Source organism: Eutrigla gurnardus (genome assembly GCF_963514095.1).
Source record: "Eutrigla gurnardus genome assembly, chromosome: 3".
NCBI classification, from domain to species: domain Eukaryota; kingdom Metazoa; phylum Chordata; class Actinopteri; order Perciformes; family Triglidae; genus Eutrigla; species Eutrigla gurnardus.
This window is the reverse complement of record NC_139917.1, coordinates 7,835,527-7,857,104: the sequence shown is the minus strand read 5'-3', so window position 1 is coordinate 7,857,104 and position 21,578 is coordinate 7,835,527. Positions and strand designations below refer to the sequence as shown.

Here is a 21,578-nt window from a genome sequence, read left to right as displayed (position 1 = left end):
AATAATGCATTTACTCTCCTTGCTGTAAGTGGCGTTTTCTTGCAGAGGCCATTGATGATGGATGGATGGATGCCTCTACTACAGCAACTCCGGATTAAATCTGACGGCCGGCCAACACTAGAGCTCCGTAGTACGGAGAGGAAGAGAGGTTTTCGGACCTTTAATGAGGAGAATTACGTCCGCACTGAGTGGCTAGCTGGTAGCGCCAAGCTACAGCGGCTATTCTGCTGGGCCTGTCTCCTGTGTGTGTGTGTGTGTGTGTGTGTGTGTGTGTGAGAGAGAGAGAGAGAGAGAGAGAGAGAGAGAGAGAGAGGCGTGTGTCAGTCCTGGTAAAATGATGCTGGGCGCTCTAGTTCCTCTGACCACGGGAAATAGCAACATATAAACTGCAACATCCGTTTTTCTGCTCCCACCCCGTAAAACATCTTAGAGGTTGTGTCTCGCTTCCTCGGAACTGTTCCCTACGCCACTGGTTACCATAAAATCCTCATTTAACCCTGTAAAGCCCAAACCATTAAATAATTGACAGAAAATTCCAATTCTTTGAAACTGGAGCCTTTATTGGTCCTTCTGAACAAACAAAAAATCTTTTTTTCAAACATCAATTTCCATATAGGAGTTTTAATTTGTATCATATTTGATACAGTGGGCCACAATGCTCAAAGATTCTTTTTTTTCTTGAACAAAAAATACACAAACAAATCCAACAAATCCAACAAAAACAATGCAGAAATGGAACTGGCAGGGTGGAAATCTGGAAGACATAACATTTCAGTTATTTTTACTCATTTGGCGGTTCACACCCTTTTTATTTTGAGTAATGGTAGGCTTGAAAGCAGTTTCTGTCCTTGTTCAGACAAAGATGCACTCTGCACTCTCACAGTACACATGGGCAAAGTGGCCTACGCAGTGCTTGCATCTCTGTCGGGTTTCCCATGTTGGGAAATGATGAAGGCCATCCTTTCTCACATCAAGGGGAGGGGTTGGCGTTGCTTCTGGAGAGGACAGTGGTCTGCCACACTTTTTGACCTTTCCTGCGCTTGTGAGGGCGGTGCCAACAGAAGCCTGAAACCTTCGAAGGGGCAGGGCTTTCTGCCTGGGCTGCAGTTTCTCCAGGTCTCTTCTGTAGCGGATCCATGCATTGATTACTGCCACTGTAACAGTGTGCCACCAAATGTAGATGTACCATCTTCGGGATCTGAAGTTGAACTTGTACAGTGCAGATAGCATATCAAGAAGGTCAACGCCTCCCATGAACCTGTTGTATGTGTCAACAATGGCTGGTCTGGGAACCATTATGTAGGTTTTGGCTTTCCGATCCCAACGCTTCACATTGCCCAGTGGTTCAACACCAACAAAAGAAGAGAGCAGGTTCACAGCTTTGTTGTCATACCATCTCACGATGATGTTTTCTTCCTGATTTACTCTGGAATCCAGAGACCCCCTTCCCTTTATCTTCAGTTCTTTCTCATCCATCATTTTGCAGTTCTTCACCCTGTTCATTCGGACTGTCCCTATGTAGTATTCCTCTTTGTTTCAAATGCTCCACCAATGGAACTGATGTAAAGAAGTTGTCAGCATAAACTTTGTGATTTTTTCTTGGTGGAAGGGTTGAGGTCATTTTCAGGACAACATCTCCTGTAGCATCACATTTCTCTTTGTCTGGATTTTCTCTCCCTTGGCACACGTCAAAGTCATAGAGATAGCCACTTTGGCCGGCACGTCCCCACATCTTGAACCCCCACTTGTGAGGTTTTCCTGGCATGTAGCATCGTAGATGTGATTTTCCTTTGAAAGGCACCATGATTTCATCAACAGCGTGACATTCCTCAGGAGGTATGCAAAGAAATCGTTGGCGTAGTTTCTCTAACCATGGCCTGAGTTTCCACACTTTATCCTTTTTTGCATCCTCAGACACATTGAGGTTGTCCTGAAAGTGAATCAGCGTCAGCAAATTCAGGAACCGACCCCGTGACATCACATCACACACTGGGGGGTACCTTGTCTCCATCTCCCAGTAAGCTCGTACGTTGGGCATCTGTACTAACCCCATGTGCATGTACATACCCAGAATTTGCTCAATTTCTTGGGCATTTGTGTTCACTGACTTTCCATTTTTCTGCACACTGTACAAGTTTGTTTCTTCTGCAATTTCCTGTAGCATTTCCTCAGTCACAAAATCTTTGAAATACATATATGGTGTCCAGTCAAGCCTCTCTTCAGAGTCTTCCTCAACACATTCCACAAACTCAACAGATGGAGGTTCAAACTGTTTTCTTCTCAACCAATACTCCTTCTTTTTCACTTTGCCCCTTGCCAACTGCTTTAGTGTTGTGTCCTCTCCTGGGACTTCTGGGCCTTCATCATCATCATTACCATCTGGGTTTTCCTCTTCCTCATCATCACTACTATCTGGGTTTTCCCCAATCCTTGCAGTAGGAGTCCATTCCTCATCCTCCTCCTCATCCTCATCATCTTCCCCGAGCTGCTCCATGTCACTTGAATTCCCATCCATAATCATCTTCAGAGCATCTTCAACACTGATTTTTTTTGCCATCTAAAACACACATGCACACAAAAAAAACAGATTATTGTATATTTTTTCTTTGAATTTGTCAGGTTCTAGTGAAAATCAGTAAGCAAAACGAAGTTGATATCAATCATACCATTGCAACACCCAACTAGTCAGCAAGTTGCATATCTAATTCTTTGCTCTGAATGTACCAAATAATGTAATTTAAACATTTAATTTGTTTACTTGAAAAATAAAAAGACTGTATGTTGCTTGATATTATTTATAATGCATGAAATACAATAAAATGACAATTGACTTATTTAGAGTTACATGACCTTATACACCCGCTGTATAAAATTTGATGTCATTTTTAACATGGTTTTACTAAACCATAGATTATGAAATATTAAGTAATTTCACATTGCATCAACCCAGTAACTGTTCCTATTGATGTTCACAAAAAATTAGAATTTTTTTCTTACCTTAACCTTTTCAAGATTGGCAAAGTTCTTCTGCAAAATTCACATGTGTCCACTTCCTGGTCTTGTAACATGGCTGGAAAGCCCTCTAGTGAGCAGATTACTGCCCCCTGGTGGATTATCCGTGTACTGCATGTATATAATTGTATACATCGGGTTTTTCAGGGAAAAAATTGCCACACTGCTCATGTGGAGGGCTCAAAAACTCATGTATCACATATGATACGTTTGGCGTTATAGGGTTAACTGAATTAACTGAATTTTGCGGCACATCAAATTAGTGAAGGCTCTGAATATGGACCCGCAGCCTAATATGAATTGGTTTATATCAAATAATTAAAAAAAATATGAGGAAATTAAGTTAATTAAGAAAGCGTTTGATAATTGAGAGGCATCGCGGATAGAATGTGTGACCCCTATGCCAAAAAACAGTAGTTTTTTGAATTTGTAACAAGGGATATTATTCCCCTGTGACATGAATGCAGCACGGCCTGAATGCAGCGCTGGGCAACCAGCGCGCATGCTCAAAGAACCTTTTTGTAGGAGAGCGGCGGAGTATCCGCGTCTCTGATTGGCCAGTGAAACAGCGCTGACAAACCGCCAATGAGAACGTTACACTTGGACGTATTACGTTTGAAAGGATGGCGAACCGGAGCCTCGGCACTAAAGAGGTACGGTTGACAGCATTTCTTGTTTTCTATGTAACCGCTAACTGTAGTATTTCTTGTTTTAAGTGTAGCTTAAAACAAGAAATAGCGGTGTTTAACCGCTAAGTATAGATAATAAAACGTACTGTCAACACAGCGAAACATATAGCTTTCCTAGCGAGCTAGCTAGTTAGCTATGATCTATGCTAAGTTACCATGTTGCCATATCAACGCAATGCACCTGTTACAAAAATGTCTAGCTAAATGAGCTCTTTCGGGAAACTCCCATGATTGCAAGCTAACTGAACTACCGTCAGACATTTGACAGCCAGTGTTTGTTTCCGGTCACACAGCTAACACACAACCTCGTTGTCTGTTCCTTCTAGTTCATGGATAAAAGGGCGCCCAGGAATCCAAAATATGAACATGTCAAAACCAAGCTGGACACAGGTATCTGTGCATTATGTACTACAATGTAACAAACTGGTGTCATTTGCTATGACAGGTATAAATGCTTATTGCTTATATGCTTTATTTATAATACAGGATGTAGCTATACTAAGTATATGGAAAGACAGGATTACAATGAAAGAAGTGAGTAACTCATTTATTTCTGTGACCCTATTTTTATTTTAAAAAATGTAATATATAAGGGTGAAAACAACAGGACTCATTTGAAGAGGGATCAGCATTGGCAAGTCATTTTAAAATGTTAATATTTCTACTCTATGCACTTTATTTGATGCACTCTAACATCACATTTGTTTTATATTTTAAATTCAGTAAAAAAAGAAAACTTGAATCCAGAATTATTATTTTTTTACATGACTAAACTGTAATTTCCAAGTCCCAAATTTTATAGATATAAGTATTGTCTTCCTAACAGTCCTAACAGTCCTTAGAAACACTTTCCAGTCTGCCCAAAAACGGCAGTGCTGGCGTTAACTGAAGCACTAGGGTGGTGAGGAGGAGGACTTGGGAGCCAGGTGAGCTGTGTTCAGTACGGCTCCCTGGGACGGCTGAAGTAATTACACAGTTGTTTTAAGTAATAATCAAACCCAGCGATCCCATCAGGTGTCTGACTTTTTGAGTATCATCAGGACTTTCAGGCTCCTTCCTACTCAAACTTTCTGTCCCCTTTTTTTTTCAGATTTCAATTACCGAAACGATGAAATATTCAAACGGTTAAAGTTGACGACCTTTGCACAAATGGTGAGCATCAATGTTTATTTTCTTGCAATACTGTGAAGGCTTGCACAATACATGTGTCGTATTCCTGGGAAAATCCATTGTCCAGTTATGTCTGTATTGGAGATGGCGGGAAGAGAAACCCTGATCCCCTTACAGTGTTTAATAGTTGATGGACTACTTGCTAGAATGGTTTTGAGTGGACGGCTTTGAATTCTTTTAGCTCGGTTAGTTACGTTCATTTACAGACAGCAGGATAATATTCTCTTTGCGTTTCCTCTTTGTGTTCCCGGTGCAAACGTCTCAGATTCCTAAACCTGTTTTTCCTCTCAGATACTTCAGGTCACCTCTGCAGCCGATCTGAATGAAAATGAGACTGACAGCGAATCACACGACCCAGGAGGTAACTAACACAATTACTCATTCAGCCAACATTGGGAAACTTTATTTATGTCCAGATGGGCCCTTAACATTTTAAAATTGGATTCAAACTGTCTGTCGCTGTCAGTGGATGTGGGTTAATTTCCCCTCGCCTCTGTCAGATCGCCAGGATGCAAGAGCCGAAGACGTCTGCCGTGCTGAGAGGTCAACCCTGCACAGGTACCGTGCAGCTATGCACCCTGGGAAACATTACTGCTCACATTTACAGCTTCAAACTTGTAACACTTACACTTACAGTCTTATTAACGGAGTGGGAGAGCTGAACCTCAACAGGAAGCATCAGGAGATGGAGACCATGTTGGTGTCCAGCCCCCAGCTCGGCGAAAGGCCCTACCCCGACTGCCCCTACCTGCTGCTGGACGCACGGGACCGTGACCAATACGACTGCTGCCACATTATTGGTGGTAAGTGGCAGCATCACCAAGCCTCTTATGAAAAAGGATTTCTTGTTTTAATCCTCTCTCTCTCTCTCTCTCTCTCTCTCTCTCTCTCTCCCCTACAGCACACAGTTGGCCCGTTGCCATGGTGACTCGAAGAATGCACCCCTTCACCAAAGACATGCTGAAATATGTATCCTTCAATGCAAACGACACACCTGACCAGCCCTTTTGAAAAGCAGTCAACTGACCATCGTCTTGTCTGAACTTAACCCACCATCCGTAGAAAAACGCAGCTGGGAAGATGGTCATCGTGTACGACGTGGATGAGACTGTAGCCATCCAGGCCGCCAACATCATGTGTGAACGGGGATTCGAGAATCTGTTTCTGCTGTCTGGAGGTAAAGTAGCAGCTGAGTGGAGCTCACATCTGTGCGTGTGGTTGCATGTATGAGAAGAGCGATCGTCCCACTCTGCTGTCCTCTGCCAGGTCTCAAGGTCATCGCTCAGATGTTCCCAGAAGGGCTGACGACGGGCTCCATCCCGACCTCATGCATGACCTCTCCCAAAAAGCTGAAGGTGAAGAAGAGCTCCCGACCGCCGCAGCCGCCGCCGCAAGCAGCAGAGGAGCGCTGGCGCTTTACCTCCGGACGAGGTGGCCCAGATCCAGAGACAGCTGGAGGAGATTCTCGCCAACAGTAAGTCACACTGTCAGAGTGACGTTTTGTGTAAATGTTTTTGGTTCGTAGAGTTTTGACAAACTAGTTTCATAAATTGTGGCTTAGCAATTGTAGAGAAACTGTAATTAGGGCATTGTTTAGGCGTTTCCCTGGGAAAACTCGGCACTAAGTTTGAGGAAAATAGAGCCAAAGTTCTGACAAAGTTATTATTTGTGACTTTATAAGCAGTCTTTGATGTCCAGAGGAAATTCCTTGGAAGATTTGCCTAATTTAAACTAGAATTAATTCATTATTGTTCTATTATTAGAACATTATTCAAAAAACTAAGACCATACATCAGAAAAAGTTGCCTGTTCCGTCACTCTGCTGCCCTTCAGTGTTTGCATTTGTTTCCTGCAGGACGCCGGTCCAGCCGCGGGTCAACCAGCAAGTCCCGGCCTCAAGCACCCAACGCTCGCAGTCGCTCCTTGGCTGCTAGAAAGGACGGTGGCAGGCTTCCGTTTACGTCATTGTTTAAATATGAATAAATCCATCCATCCATCCATTTTCTACCGCTTATCCTGTATTTAGGGTCACGGGGGGGCTGGAGCCAATCCCAGCTGTCATTGGGCGAAGGCAGGGTACACCCTGGACAGGACGCCAGTCTATCGCAGGGCCAACATGTAGAGACAGACAACCATTCACGCTCACATTCACACCTATGGGCAATTTAGAGTCTCCAATTAACCATATATATAACGGTATATGACACTCAAAATAATGTGATTCATCTTTCAAAACATGTCATAAAACTGTTGAAAAACTAGATATTGTGTCATGATATCTGTCTGTCAAGTTACGTTTTTGTCTTGTCATTTCCGGTGTCTTATTTTGTAGTAACCCTGTCTCCCTCTCGTTTCAGGTGTGTTTACTTCCTGCCCCCTGTGTTTCCCGCGTCTTGTGATTGTCTGCTCCGCCCTGATTGTTTCCACCTGTTCCCCATTACCCAGTGTATTTAGTGTCTGTGTCTTTCCCCTGTCCTTTGCCAGTTTGTCTTGTTCCGTCATGACTCACCAGCGATCTTGTCTTTCATGTGTCTTGCCTGTAAGTGTTGAGCTGATGCTTTGTTTTGCTACTTTGTATTTTGGTTCATACTTTTCTTGTTAGATTAGGTTTAGTTCTTCTTGCTTGTTAGTAGATTTAGATTAGGTTTATTCGTTCTCTCGCCAGCTCTCCTCTGTGCCTTCTGCCAGAGTGATTTTGTGTTCGTGTTTATACTTCCTTGTTTTGTTAGTATCTTCTTCCCTTCTGCCCGGATTTTTGCCAGTGATCTTTTGTTTGTAGTTAGCCTAGTGCCTGAGTTTTTCTGTTTTCTGTTTATAAAATAAATACCTTTATTTTTATAACTTTGTTTGCGTCTTGCATTTGGGTTCACTTCCGGTCTGTGCCGACCGTCCTGTCAGTACAAACTGGCCAGCCATGAACCCAGCAGACGCTAATCAGCTCAGGGAGGTGTTAAACTCCCACACTTCCAGCATTCACCGTCACGATGAGCAGGTGACAGCTATCGCCAGGGGAGTGGCCGACCTTTCCACTCGCCAGGATGACTTCAAGCTCTCCATCACTGCGCAGGTGCATCAACTTGCGCAGCAGATGGGAGAGATGCTGACGCTCCTGAAGTCAGACACCAGCGCTCCTCCACTCGCTGTCACCGGACCCAGCGCACCTGCTCAGATTCAGACCCCTGCGGCTGCACCTCTCAAGCTGGCTCCTCCTGAGAAGTTTTCCGGTGAGTCCGATCGGAGCCGCACCTTCCTAACGCAATGTCAAATGCATTTTGAGATGTCACCCGGCAGTTTCCCGACACCACGAGCCCAAGTGGCCTTCATGATGTCCCACCTCACGGGAAGGGCCGCCGACTGGGCTACCTCGGAGTGGACGCATGATTCTCCCTCATGCAATTCTCCAGAGGTTTTCGCAGAGGCGCTGCGGAGAGTATTCGACCACAACACCCCAGGAAGGGAGGCAGCCAGGCATCTCCAGAGGTTAGTGCAAGGGAAGAATTCGGTGATGGATTATGCTATCCAGTTCCGTACCGTATCTAGGGATAGCGGATGGAACGCCACTGCTCTGTTTGACGCATTCTATAAGGGACTGTCGGACCCAGTTAAGGATGTACTCACTCCTCTGGACTTACCCAAAGACCTGGACTCGCTCATCGCGCAGGCGGTACGAGTGGACACTCGCCTCAGGGAACGCCGCCGAGAGCGAGAAGAGGATTCCGGACGCCGCCGCCAGAGGTCAGTGTCTCCTATCTTCCCTGCCCCCTCCTATAAACAGACTGAGGCGGAACAAATGGATCTGGGGAGAGCCAAGCTGACCCAGGAGGAGCGCCAGTGCCGACGTAAGGAGGGACGTTGCTTTTACTGCGGAGACCTGAGCCATCGTCTCACGGACTGTCCACGGAGGAATCCCCACTCTACGGAGAAGAGGTGGGAACACAGTCCGCCAGCTCACTCTGCACCTCATGCTCACACACCTGTCATATGCTCCATTGGCTCTACCTCTGTCCAGGTAGAGGCGCTATTGGACTCCGGAGCAGACGACAGCTTCATTAGTGAAGCCTTAGTGAGAAAGCTAGCTCTCCAGAAGATGCCTCTTCACAGGCCCTTAGAGGCTAATTCTCTGAATGGGAAAAAGATTTTTCGGATCACCCACCAGACTAGTCCTATCTGTCTTCAGATTGGGGACCACTCTGAAACCTTGCAATTAAAGGTCTATGCCTCCAAGACTCATGATCTCGTTTTAGGATACCCCTGGATGTGTCAACATAATCCCCATGTCAACTGGACCACAGGGAGTATTCTGGGGTGGGGGCAAGATTGTGACGAACATTGTTCTTCTGCCTCACGGCCTATGACGGTGGGGAGGGTCACAGACTCAGATAACCTGGCTCATTCTGTTACAGATGAAGAGACCTCCCCGGACCTAACCCATGTACCCTCCTGTTACCACGACCTCAAGGAGGTATTCAGCAAAACTAAGGCTACTTCGCTGCCCCCACACCGACCTTATGACTGCCCCATCGATCTCCTTCCAGGAGCGCCCCTGCCCAAGGGTAAGCTCTACTCCATCTCTGGACCTGAGAAAAGAGCCATGGAGGAGTACATCTCCTCATCCCTCAAGGCAGGACTCATTCGCCCTTCCTCGTCCCCTCTGGGGGCGGGCTTCTTCTTCGTGGACAAGAAGGATGGCTCACTACGCCCCTGCATTGATTATGCCCCTCTGAATGACATCACTGTGAAGAACCGGTACCCCCTCCCTTTGATGTCCTCGGCCTTCGAACAACTCCAGCACGCCAATGTGTTCACCAAGCTGGATCTACGCAACGCCTACCACCTGGTGAGGATTCGGGAGGGGGACGAATGGAAGACCGGATTCAACACTCCATCTGGTCATTATGAGTATTTAGTGATGCCTTTCGGGCTAACGAACGCTCCTGCTGTATTTCAAAGCCTTGTCAATGACATTCTGAGGGAATACCTTGATAAGTTTGTTTTCGTGTATCTTGATGATATCCTGATCTATTCCCCAGACCTGGACTCCCACAAGACCCATGTACACCAGGTACTCACACGTCTACTGCAGAACCAGCTATATGTCAAGGCAGAGAAGTGTGAGTTTCATGCTGAGACCATTTCGTTCCTGGGGTTCATCGTCTCCCCAGGCCAGGTATGTATGGACCCAGCTAAGATTAAAGCGGTTGCAGAGTGGCCGGTTCCGGATAATCGGAAGAAGGTTCAGCAATTCCTTGGTTTTGCTAACTTCTACCGTCGGTTTATCCGGAACTTCAGTGCCATCGCAGCACCTCTGCATACATTGACCTCCTCGCAGCACTCCTTCCAGTGGACGCCCCAGGCTCAGGAGGCGTTCGACCGCCTCAAATCCATGTTTTGCTCCGCCCCCATTCTAACCTTACCTGACCCGGAGAAACAATTCGTGGTTGAGGTTGACGCCTCTAATAATGGGGTGGGGGCGGTGCTCTCACAAAGGGCGTCCGCTGACGGTAAATTACATCCCTGTGCCTTCTTATCCCGCAAATTGTCCTCCGCTGAGCGTAATTATGATGTGGGCAACAGGGAACTACTAGCGGTAAAAGTGGCATTAGAGGAGTGGCGTCATTGGCTGGAGGGAGCCCAGCAACCGTTTCTAGTATGGACAGATCATAAGAATCTGCAATACATGCGTCACGCCAAGCGGTTGAACTCCAGGCAGGCACGTTGGTCGTTATTTTTCAACCGTTTTAATTTCACTCTCTCTTACAGGCCGGGTACTAAGAACGGCAAACCTGATGCCCTCTCCCGGTTGTTTGGTCCAGAGCCTGCCGCCATGGAACCTGAAAGCATCCTACCTCAGAAATGTGTGGTAGGAGCGGTATCCTGGCAAATAGTAGATGAGGTAAGGAGAGCTAATGGTGATGCCCCACCACCTGCTGGCTGCCCGGAGAATCGTTTGTTTGTTCCCCCTGAGAAACGGGGGCAGGTGGTTCACTGGGCACACACCTCGCTCCTTACCTGTCATCCTGGCGTGAAACGCACCATGTTCATGATCCAGCAGAGATTTTGGTGGCCCAATATGGAAAATGAAGTGAAGGAGTATATTAATGCCTGTACTGTCTGTGCCCGCAGCAAAACCTCCTCCCAAGCTCAGGCAGGGCTCCTTCAGCCGCTTCCTGTTCCTTCACGTCCCTGGGCCAATATCTCTCTGGACTTTGTCACTGGACTTCCCACTTCCAATGGGAACACCACGGTACTCACGGTGGTTGACCGATTCTCAAAGATGACTCACTTTTTTGCTCTGCCCAAACTCCCATCAGCTAAGGAGACAGCAGAGATCATGTGCCACCAAGTTTTCAAGATTCATGGTTTTCCAGTGGACATCGTGTCGGACCGGGGTCCTCAGTTTGTAGCCCGGTTCTGGTCAGAATTCTGCTCCCTTATAGGGGCCACTGTCAGCCTTTCATCCGGGTACCACCCCCAGTCTAATGGACAGACGGAACGCCTCAACCAGGTTCTGGAGACGTCCCTTCGGTGCCTAGTGTCGCAGAATCCCTCTTCATGGAGCAAGCAACTAACCTGGGTCGAGTATGCCTACAACTCTCTCCCTTCATCAGCCACTGGCATCTCCCCTTTTCATTGTGTCTATGGATATCAGCCTCCAGGTTTCCCCGAGAATGAGAAGGAGGTGGTGGTTCCTTCGGCGCATGCTCTGATCAGAAGGATGAAGCGGGTGTGGAAAGCTACAAGGCAGATCCTTCTCAGGAGCCAGGGGGCTTACAGGAGGGCAGCTGATCGTCGCCGCCGTCCAGCTCCAGCTTACCGAGAAGGAGACAAGGTTTGGCTATCCACACGCAACTTACCTCTCCAGATTTCCTCCAGGAAGTTGGGTCCACGTTTCGTCGGACCATTTCCCATCTCCAAGGTCATCAACCCCGCAGCCGTCCGTCTCCGCCTTCCTCGCTCTCTCAGGGTGCACCCTACCTTCCACGTCAGCCACGTCAAGCCAGTCAACGAAAGCCCCCTGGTTCCCGCTGCCAGACCACCACCTCCTCCCCGCATCATCGATGGAGGTCCCACATACCAGGTGAAGAAGCTCTTGGCTGTGCGCAGGCGAGGCAGAGGACTCCAGTTTCTGGTGGACTGGAAGGGTTATGGTCCCGAGGAACGGTCATGGATTAAGCCTGCTCTGATCATCGATAAGTCTCTCATCAGGAACTTTTACCGGGTTAATCCTGGTGCCATTAGGGCTTCTGGAGCCGCCCGTTGAGGGGGGGATTCTGTCATGATATCTGTCTGTAAAGTTACGTTTTTGTCTTGTCATTTCCGGTGTCTTATTTTGTAGTAACCCTGTCTCCCTCTCGTTTCAGGTGTGTTTACTTCCTGCCCCCTGTGTTTCCCGCGTCTTGTGATTGTCTGCTCCGCCCTGATTGTTTCCACCTGTTCCCCATTACCCAGTGTATTTAGTGTCTGTGTCTTTCCCCTGTCCTTTGCCAGTTTGTCTTGTTCCGTCATGACTCACCAGCGATCTTGTCTTTCATGTGTCTTGCCTGTAAGTGTTGAGCTGATGCTTTGTTTTGCTACTTTGTATTTTGGTTCATACTTTTCTTGTTAGATTAGGTTTAGTTCTTCTTGCTTGTTAGTAGATTTAGATTAGGTTTATTCGTTCTCTCGCCAGCTCTCCTCTGTGCCTTCTGCCAGAGTGATTTTGTGTTCGTGTTTATACTTCCTTGTTTTGTTAGTATCTTCTTCCCTTCTGCCCGGATTTTTGCCAGTGATCTTTTGTTTGTAGTTAGCCTAGTGCCTGAGTTTTTCTGTTTTCTGTTTATAAAATAAATACCTTTATTTTTATAACTTTGTTTGCGTCTTGCATTTGGGTTCACTTCCGGTCTGTGCCGACCGTCCTGTCATAATCCTCATGTCTATCACCGACGTGTCTGATTGGTCGAGCTTAAACATTATTTTCTTAGTAACTAAAAAATAAAACAAATTGAGCTCATATTATTTTCTTATTAACTAAAAGGTCTTAACATCTTTTTAATTAAATGAGTGAAATTTTATATTTTATCTGAAAAACACCGGCGTTGCCCGTTGCCTTGTGGGTAACGTGGGTGTGTCCTCCATATTCACCGCGTTTTCTGCCCCCCGCCAGACCACTTCCGGCCAGCCACAGTAAGTAACTCTCTCCGGTTTCAGCCAAAGGCCTCTTTATTATTTCAAATCACAAAATTATATTACTGTTATTTCTTCCATTGTAGCACAGTGTTTCTAGCGTTTTAACTGCGGAGCTTAGTTTGAGTGTTTTAATGATGCATCGTTATCGTTGTTAACTCTAGCTTGACCATACAGTGTAATAGGAGCTTGCTTGACCGACCGAACATTAGCAGATTATGCTATCGTTGCATGACAGCTAGCGGTCTCTGGCAAGATTTAGTCAGTCTGTCAACCACCGAAATCAGTTAATCATTTTGTAGGAGCTGTTTAATTTTTGTGTTGTATTTTGTTGGGGTTGGGTTTGGTAACTTCCGCTGACGCAGGAAGTGAGTTAGGGCACTACAGGTAACTTGGGGTTATAACGTTATATAGCTATATATTGAAGAGTTCATTTGTACATTAAAGATTGGTTTGCATTGTACATAGTGATTTTGATTAGGTTAAAATATTTGATTGATTATAGTATATTTGGTGACAGAAAATAATAAACGCTCATTTATTTGAAAGCTATTCTAATTATGCTTTTCTTTTTCTTCTTTTGCAGCTTCATTGCAACATTTACATTGAGACACCCACACACACATACACACACACTCACCAAAAAAACAAAGGCACTTTTAAGAGCCATTCTGTATCGTTTGTCTTACCCCTGTCTTTCAATCACTCTCTCTCTTTCAGTCATTCTCACTGTCTTTCTCTCTCTTTCAGTCAGTCACTCTCTCTCTCTCTTCATTTTGTGTAGTGTTCATTGTCTTTGTATCGTATTGTATTGTCTGTATTGTCTGTATTTGTATTTGTGTTTTATGTTTGCCATGTCTCTCAATTCTGCTGCAAGGATCTTTGATGATCCAGGAGAGGCTAGGGTGCACATGGCAGCATTAATTAGTGCTGCATATGTCCAAGAGGCCAAGGTGAGGCTTTTCATGATAAACAAAACAACTACCCAAGTCTAAATGATCATTGCTATTGCTTTTTCCTGATGCTGTACTGTTACTGATACTGTAATGTAAAGGGTCAGTTAGATCCTTTTGTGCAGCTGTCGAGTAATGCTTAATTTTAATTGTTGCCGTCTTATGTTTTAACTCACAACTTTGTTGTTGTACTTGTTAAAGTTTGATCTCAAACTCTGCAAACATATAGGAAGCCATGGCCAAAGAAAACCCTGCTGTTCCTCAAACAAAATGGAATAAAAGCAGGAAGAGATCCTTCCCCAATTCAGCTGTCAAAAGCAGACGTGGGAAACGTCGGCCAACACAATCAGGTTTGTTCTTTGATTACTATACCGTATTTTACGAAAAGTTTTAATTCATTAAGTTGTTATTTTGTAGAGTACTAGTATAACTGGATGTAAGTTAAAGATACCACTGTTGCAATGTGTGTGAAACATACATCATCATACATCATACATCACACGAAAGAATTAGAGATATTAAGAACCTGTGACTGATAATCCTTGCTTGTGTTTTATGTACCCTGCTCTGGATAATATTGTGTGACAAATATAAATTGTATTAGTAATAATGTGGACATTTCTTTCTTAGTTTCCTTGCCTTCAGTTGTTATGGAACATTTTCATATTAAAATTACTGTGTACTTTTAGATTGATTGTAGAGTTAAGCAAATGTTACTGTCTCTGCAGCTGCACAAGCCAGAGGAAAGCACCCTGTTCCTGAGGAAAGCCTCCAGATGGAAGATCAGGAGTTGACAAGCCTTGGTGAGTGCATTGATTGTTACAGTAGTTCACGGTCAGTACATTTTTTCCCATTTCCTCTATTTATTTATTCATCTAGTTACTCATTATTACGTTTTAAATTGTATCTATTGAGTTAAAGCAGAAGTAAGCGATCCGGTCGTTTTGGCTAACTTCTTGTCAGCTGATGGAGTTAGCAGTCCCCGCCCTCGTCCCTACGTCACCACATTCACGCGCATCCCTTGGCTGCACACACAGAGAGGACCGCCCCTTTATGCCGTTCTCTCTCCTCATTGGATAAAGGTTGTAGGATACAAGGAAAGTTTTCTCCTCGGCTTACAGCAGAGCAGAGTGACTGACAGACCCGTGTTTCAGATCAAACACTCTATATAAGTGATTGCTGTCGGAAGATATAACTATTTAAGACTTATATTAATACAAATATTCCGCTTACTTCTGCTTTAATGTATGTTTGGTAGAGGCATTACTCTCTAATATTGTTAATGAGTTACATCATGTTGCTTTTACTATTCAGCAAATGAGATGTGAGGAAAAAGTTGTGGGGCTGTTCCTGTTGTGACGAATGGTGCACAGTACAATAATGGGCATTTAGCAGGTTTAGGCCATAGCCCTTGTGAGTAAGTATGCAAAACGTTGTTGCTCTCATCATCACAAACACATTCCCCACAGCAACAATTATGCTGAATTATTGTGGTGTGTGCCATTCATTTAAAACAGAAGCAATGCTGCAACTTTTTGCTCAGACCTTGTATTTTTTTTCCAACTCAAAAGTGTTTTCAATATACTTCCTTAATATCCATTAATGTCCATGCCTTAAGTTTTAGTGTGGCTCAACAGCTGTTTTCTTTTTTAGAAACACGTCTTCAAGAGTTGAGGGACACTCTTGCAGCAGTACCGATTCCAGAAAAAACAAATGAGGTTTCTGCCTGGACACAGAGGCAGCTTCTCACAAACGCAAAAATGAAAATAACAAGGACAACACTTTTGGATTCAAAACACTCCACTGAGAGAATAATCAACCAGAAGTGCCACAGATGCTCTCTTTGTGAAGCTGTTGTGAGGTGCCTGGACTGTGTGCCACTGGACATGGAGTTCCTTTGTGCAGAATGTGATGTGGAGGCCCACAAGAGGAACATCTTCCATGACAGAGAAGCATTAATCCATGGGTTTTTTGAGCGCATTCCCCCAACAACAGCTGTGGTGATGGGTGACAATGGCCAACCTCAGTTTTGTGAACAATGTATGTAAACATGAACAATACATGTCCAGTTATACTGAAATTCCTCAAATATTGTGTATCGATGCACGTTTGGAATAGCTGGAAGAGAGCTGTGGCCAATATGTGTTAATATTGTGGGGTTTTATGCCCTATTTTAGAATGAGTTCAGTGTTTAAGGAAATGCATTTAAGGAAAAACTGTAAATACACCCTTAATAACGGTTCCCCCCTGTATTGCAGTATGCCAGCTGCCTGTGTCTACTCAAGCCATCTGTGAATGCTCCCAAGACCTCACAGTCATTCCAGGGAAGCATATTTCTGTGGTCACCATCAATGGTATGTTGTTCTGGAAGCTCTACTTTTGTGCAAGTTAAGTATTGTATGACAGAATGTAACCACTGTGAGCAATGTAAACCTTTTTAATCACCTGGTCATTTTTTTTTCACCTGGCAACTTCCAAATGCCATGTTAAATATCCAGTATATCGTATGTACTCTGTAAAAAATACAATATGATCATGTGTAATTTGATTACTGAAATATCTCAAGTCTTTACTATCTACTGTCTTCTTGTTCACAGGAAAATATGATGTCTGCCTGCCCCAGAAATCCTGTCCATCCTGCTCCGCAGAATGGACCCCTGACATGAAAGATCTCCTTAGATATCGGTACTGGCCAGCTACCAGCAGCTGCCAGACCGTGTACAAATTTGATGTGTTCAGTACGTTTGCGCATATGAAGTTGACAGCACCAGCCATGTCTAGGCAGGCCTTTCTTAAAATGTTGGAGCACAGATCTGTTCAAGCTGGAAGGGTAAGTCTGCTATAATAAAACTGAAACACACAAGAAATGTCATATCACTTTATACCAAATAGTTGATTGTCAGCATTTCTTTCAGAAATACTAATAAAATATTATTTTTAATATACAGACAGGCAGTATCTGTGCTGATACATTTCAGCGCAGTTTCTTTGAATTTGCATTCTGCAAGTATAAAGAAGAGGACATGTGCCAGGTCCATCATTTCGATTGTCCGGCATGTTCTCCAGACATGTTGGCTGTAAGTTGTGATGGAAACAGAAAACATTATCGCTTTTCAAAGTCGAAAGGGTAGGTACAGATATTACACCTGTTTATTTTAGGATTGTCTGGGAAAATAATAAAGAGAGTACTGCTAATTGATTTCTATTATTTACTTTCATGTTAACTGAACATGGACAGGACTGAAGAGCCACCCCTATATGAAGGGTTGTTCCTGGCCAAGGACGAGGAAGTTGCCTCATTCGTGGACCTTGTCAGGGGCAACATGAGAAGTGTAAGAAACTTTTGGTTTGTTTATTATGATTGTTGCATACAGTTACTGAATGTTATATCAAAATGTGTGTGTAAATGTTTGTGTTACTTCATAGACAAATGACAGTGCTGTTTGTGGCACTGCCAAGTTTACTGCTGGCAGAGAAATGGCCAAAAAGTCTGGTGCCAAAATAGACGAGGAGGGCATTCAAGTTGCAGTTTGCAGGTATGTGTTGTGTGTCTATGTCTGTGTGTGTGTGTGTGCGTGCGTGTGTGCAAGGTCAGGATAAAGTCTTAGAATTGTAAGCCATACACACTTTGGATTTAGGAGTGGTATTTATCCATCATTTTTAACAGCAATATTTATATTTTGGTCTAGGCACCCAGATGATATAGATGCTATGTGCTTGAGCCAGGCTTTGCTGGGTCAGTTTATTAACCACTAGTTTTTCTTCTGTTTAATCAGGGTATCTGCAGGTTTCAGCAAGTCAAATTTAAGACTTTTTAAGACCTTTTTAATACCACCTTGAATGAAATTTAAGACCTAAAACCCGCGATGGTGGGGGGGATCCCGCTGTATTACAACCCAAGCATAGCATGTGTGTCACTCAATGAGACTCCAGCCAACCTCGGAAACGGACGTCTTCCAGCCAACTGACGTTGAATTTGCACTTACCCATTGTCGCAGACTAGCTAGCAAGCGCGCAGACATCCGTTTATATACGCAGCTAGCAAGAAAGTAGCCTCTCTACATCTCCTTCCCGAAAAGTCCCGCGAGAAAAATAAAATAGTCCTGCCCCGACAAATTTAAGACCTCTGAGTTATTTATGTAAGACAAACATGTGACATTTTGGACGAATTTAAGACTTTTTAAGGCCTTAAATTTAGAAAAATGAATTTAAGACTTTTTAAGACTTTTTAAGACTCCGCGGACACCCTGTTAATACAGGCATGGGTTTCTCTTGCGAGGACTCAACCATTTCCGTGGAGAGATATTTGCCTATCCAATGTTCCTCCAAAGAGAGATGGCAAAGAAGGCAAATGTTACATTCTTCTGTATGGATGTTACATGCAGGTAATCATCTTTGTCTTATTGCAAAACCATTGCCAGTGCCTCATCTTTTCACTGATGTGATGATTGATTTTAGGTTGATATTGTTGTCAAGTCAATTAAAAAAAAAGTTCTTTGTAACAATCATAAGATGCAACTCCTTCTTTTTAGGTACTGGCCCTACCTCAACAAAGTAGCGGAGGGGCTACCGGAGCTTCTGCCCCTGACAGAAATGAGACCATTTCTTAGCGTTATGCACGCTAAAGCCCATACAGCAAAATGCGAGGTACATTAATTACATTTTTCGGCTGCTTGTGCGGGGACTTTTTCCCACCATCGAAATGAAAAGCTTCTGTTATGTGAGATGTCAGAGACCATTTATGACTTTATTTTTCATCTATCAAAGCAATGTTACATAAAACTTTCCATACTGTCCTGCAGGTGAAATGGGGTGGCAGAAGCCAGGATGGAGCAGGAAATACAGTGGGAGAAGAAGTGGAGCAAGTATGTCGTTGTTACTTTTGTAACTGTATGGATTGAACGAGTATAAATAGAATGGAAGATGTTTTTTTATGTAAAAGAGACTAGACATTAATTGATATATTTGCTTTACAGGTAAACAGCTTTCTCTCTCGGGCAGCTCTTGTCACTAAATGCATGACAAAGGCAGGTTAGTATTACACTTCCAACACACTCATTGATAAGGCATCCTGAATAGTGTTTTTTTTTTTTTTAAAGATGATTTTAAAAACTGTTTCATTGTTCCCTCCCTATAGAAGTTGTCATTGTATTCCTTTACTGTAATTACTAGTACAGCACACTTTTTTATTTTTATTGGGGAAACAGAGTGACAAGAACAAAACAACACAACAGAAACAGTAATATACAGCTAAAAGGTTTCTATCCTGTATGACTTCTCATGTGTCTCTTTAAGCTTCCTCCCTGTGTGAACGATTTCTTACAAACTGAGCAGCTAAAAGGTTTCTCTCCTGTATGACTTCTCATGTGTGTCTTTAAGTGTCCTCCCTGTGTGAACGATTTCTTACAAACTGAGCAGCTAAAAGGTTTCTATCCTGTATGAGTTCTCATGTGTCTCTTTAAGCTTCCTCCCTGTGTGAACGATTTCTTACAAACTGAGCAGCTAAAAGGTTTCTCTCCTGTATGACTTCTCATGTGTGTCTTTAAGCTTCCTCCCTGTGTGAACGATTTCTTACAAACTGAGCAGCTAAAAGGTTTCTCTCTTGTATGACTTCTCATGTGTGTCTTTAAGTGTCCTCCCAGCGTGAAAGTTTTCTTACAAACTGAGCAGCTAAAAGGTTTCTCTCCTGTATGAGTTCTCATGTGTCTCTTTAAGTTTCCTCCCAGCGTGAACGTTTTCTTACAAACTGAGCAGCTAAAAGGTTTCTCTCCTGTGTGAGTTCTCATGTGTGTCTTTAAGTTTCCTCCCAGCGTGAAAGTTTTCTTACAAACTGAGCAGCTAAAAGGTTTCTCTCCTGTGTGAGTTCTCATGTGTGTCTTGATAATTTTTTTATGGTCAAATGTTTTCCCACATGCGGAGCATCTGAATGGTTTCTCACCAGTACTACACCTAGAATCACTGTCAGGGACTTCATCATCGGTCCAAGCCTTTAAACCTGACTGAGGTTCTCTGGTCTCCTGCCAATCATCACTGTCATCAGATGAGTCTTCAGTCATGTCATCAATGTCAGAAGAGTCTTCAGTCATGTCATCAGTATCTGGTTGTGGTTCTGGTCCTCCACAGTCCTCTTCACCAGCTTCTGTTTTCATCTGTTCAGTTGAGCTGCTGGCTGCAGCTGAAGCCAGCACTGAGAACTGAGGCTTCTCTTCATCTTCATCTTCTTCACTCTTCACAGGGACAAGAGTGACTGGGAACTTGATATCAGCCTCCTCCAGCCCTTGAAGCTGCTCTCCCTCCTGACTGATCCAGACTTCCTCCTGTTCCTCTTTGATGTGTGGGGGCTCTGGATCCTCCTGGTCCAGACTGGAGCCCCAGTCCTGCTGCTCAAAGGGAACCTCTTCTTTACACGCCATCAGCTGCTGGACATCTGCAGGAAAACAGTAACATAACACGGAGATGTTAGTAAAACAGCTGAGCACTTAGTCACAGTTCAAAAAAAACTTGGGACACAAAATAAATGTTAGAACCCTGAATTTTTAATTACAATAAATGTTATTTTCTAAATCGATTTTACATAATGCTAGATTTGGCAAATGTGTCTGCTATAGAATGGACAAACAATTACAGTAATTATTATATGATTATTACAATTATTATTGCTGACAGCTACTCAATATATGGGAAATTGGGGAAAAACTAAATGGATTTCATAGGCGCTACTAGTTTCCCAATGCATGATGGGAAGTTTAATGGTCACTTTCAATCCAAAGGACACAGATGTTCGTTCCATTGACCGCAGAACTGCTTCTCATCCTCCATAAGAGACCCAAGACCCTGTTGTTCAGAGTTCACCTGGACTCTGCTGAGCCTCCTCCCTCTACTACCTCTCTCCCTCCCAAAAAAACCCACAAATCTGTATCTTAGCACGTATCTCTGTTGTTTACTAGCTACAGGTTAACTTAGCCAGCGGGCGGATTGAAATCCTCACTGTGCTGATAGAGATGTACTGTTGCACTCTTCACACAAATGTACTTATTCATAGTCGCTTTGGATAAAAGCGTCTGCTACTTAGCTAAATGTAAATGCATTGAGATTCGCCTCATATATCGTTTTCCGGTGAAGAAGGCGGGAGAGGGCCAGCAGGGAAAGATGGCGGCCAAGCCCGCGGAGACGGAACAAAGGAACGAGGAAAGAAGACAGCAGGAGGGAAACCTGGCTGCCTGTAACATACAACAGCTGTCCTTTATCACCCAGAACCCCGGCGACCGAACCCGGGTTCGTCGGCCGCGGCACAAAAACAGCGTAGCGGGTTAAGGTGAGGTGGTCTCAACCACATGGAACGGGACTCGGCGGTCCAGTAAACGTCACACACCGAGAGGGATTCATTAAACACGCACGGCAGCTGTCCGGTCTCTGCCCAGACAAACAAGCTTACTTGAGATTGCTTCACGGCGCGAGTCCGGTCGATGAATGTCCGTTAGGAGCTTGTATTGAAACAAATCACGCACACACCCACGTGACTGCTTCGAAAAATCATCTTCTTCTTCTTTTGGAGTTTATTGGCGGTTGGCAAACCAACTTAAATGTGCAT

At 44.2% G+C, this 21,578-nt stretch overlaps 1 pseudogene across 1 annotated transcript; it reads left to right on the top strand.

The window, feature by feature from the left end:
- The first annotated feature begins 3,635 nt into the window (after nucleotides 1-3,635).
- On the top strand, nucleotides 3,636-6,404 carry LOC311010870 (centrosomal protein of 41 kDa-like; annotated as a pseudogene). Its single transcript has 8 exons — nucleotides 3,636-3,665; nucleotides 5,163-5,232; nucleotides 5,372-5,429; nucleotides 5,508-5,674; nucleotides 5,773-5,840; nucleotides 5,934-6,048; nucleotides 6,138-6,345; nucleotides 6,397-6,404. The product of its transcript is annotated as a centrosomal protein of 41 kDa-like (transcript).
- Nucleotides 6,405-21,578: the final 15,174 nt, after the last annotated feature.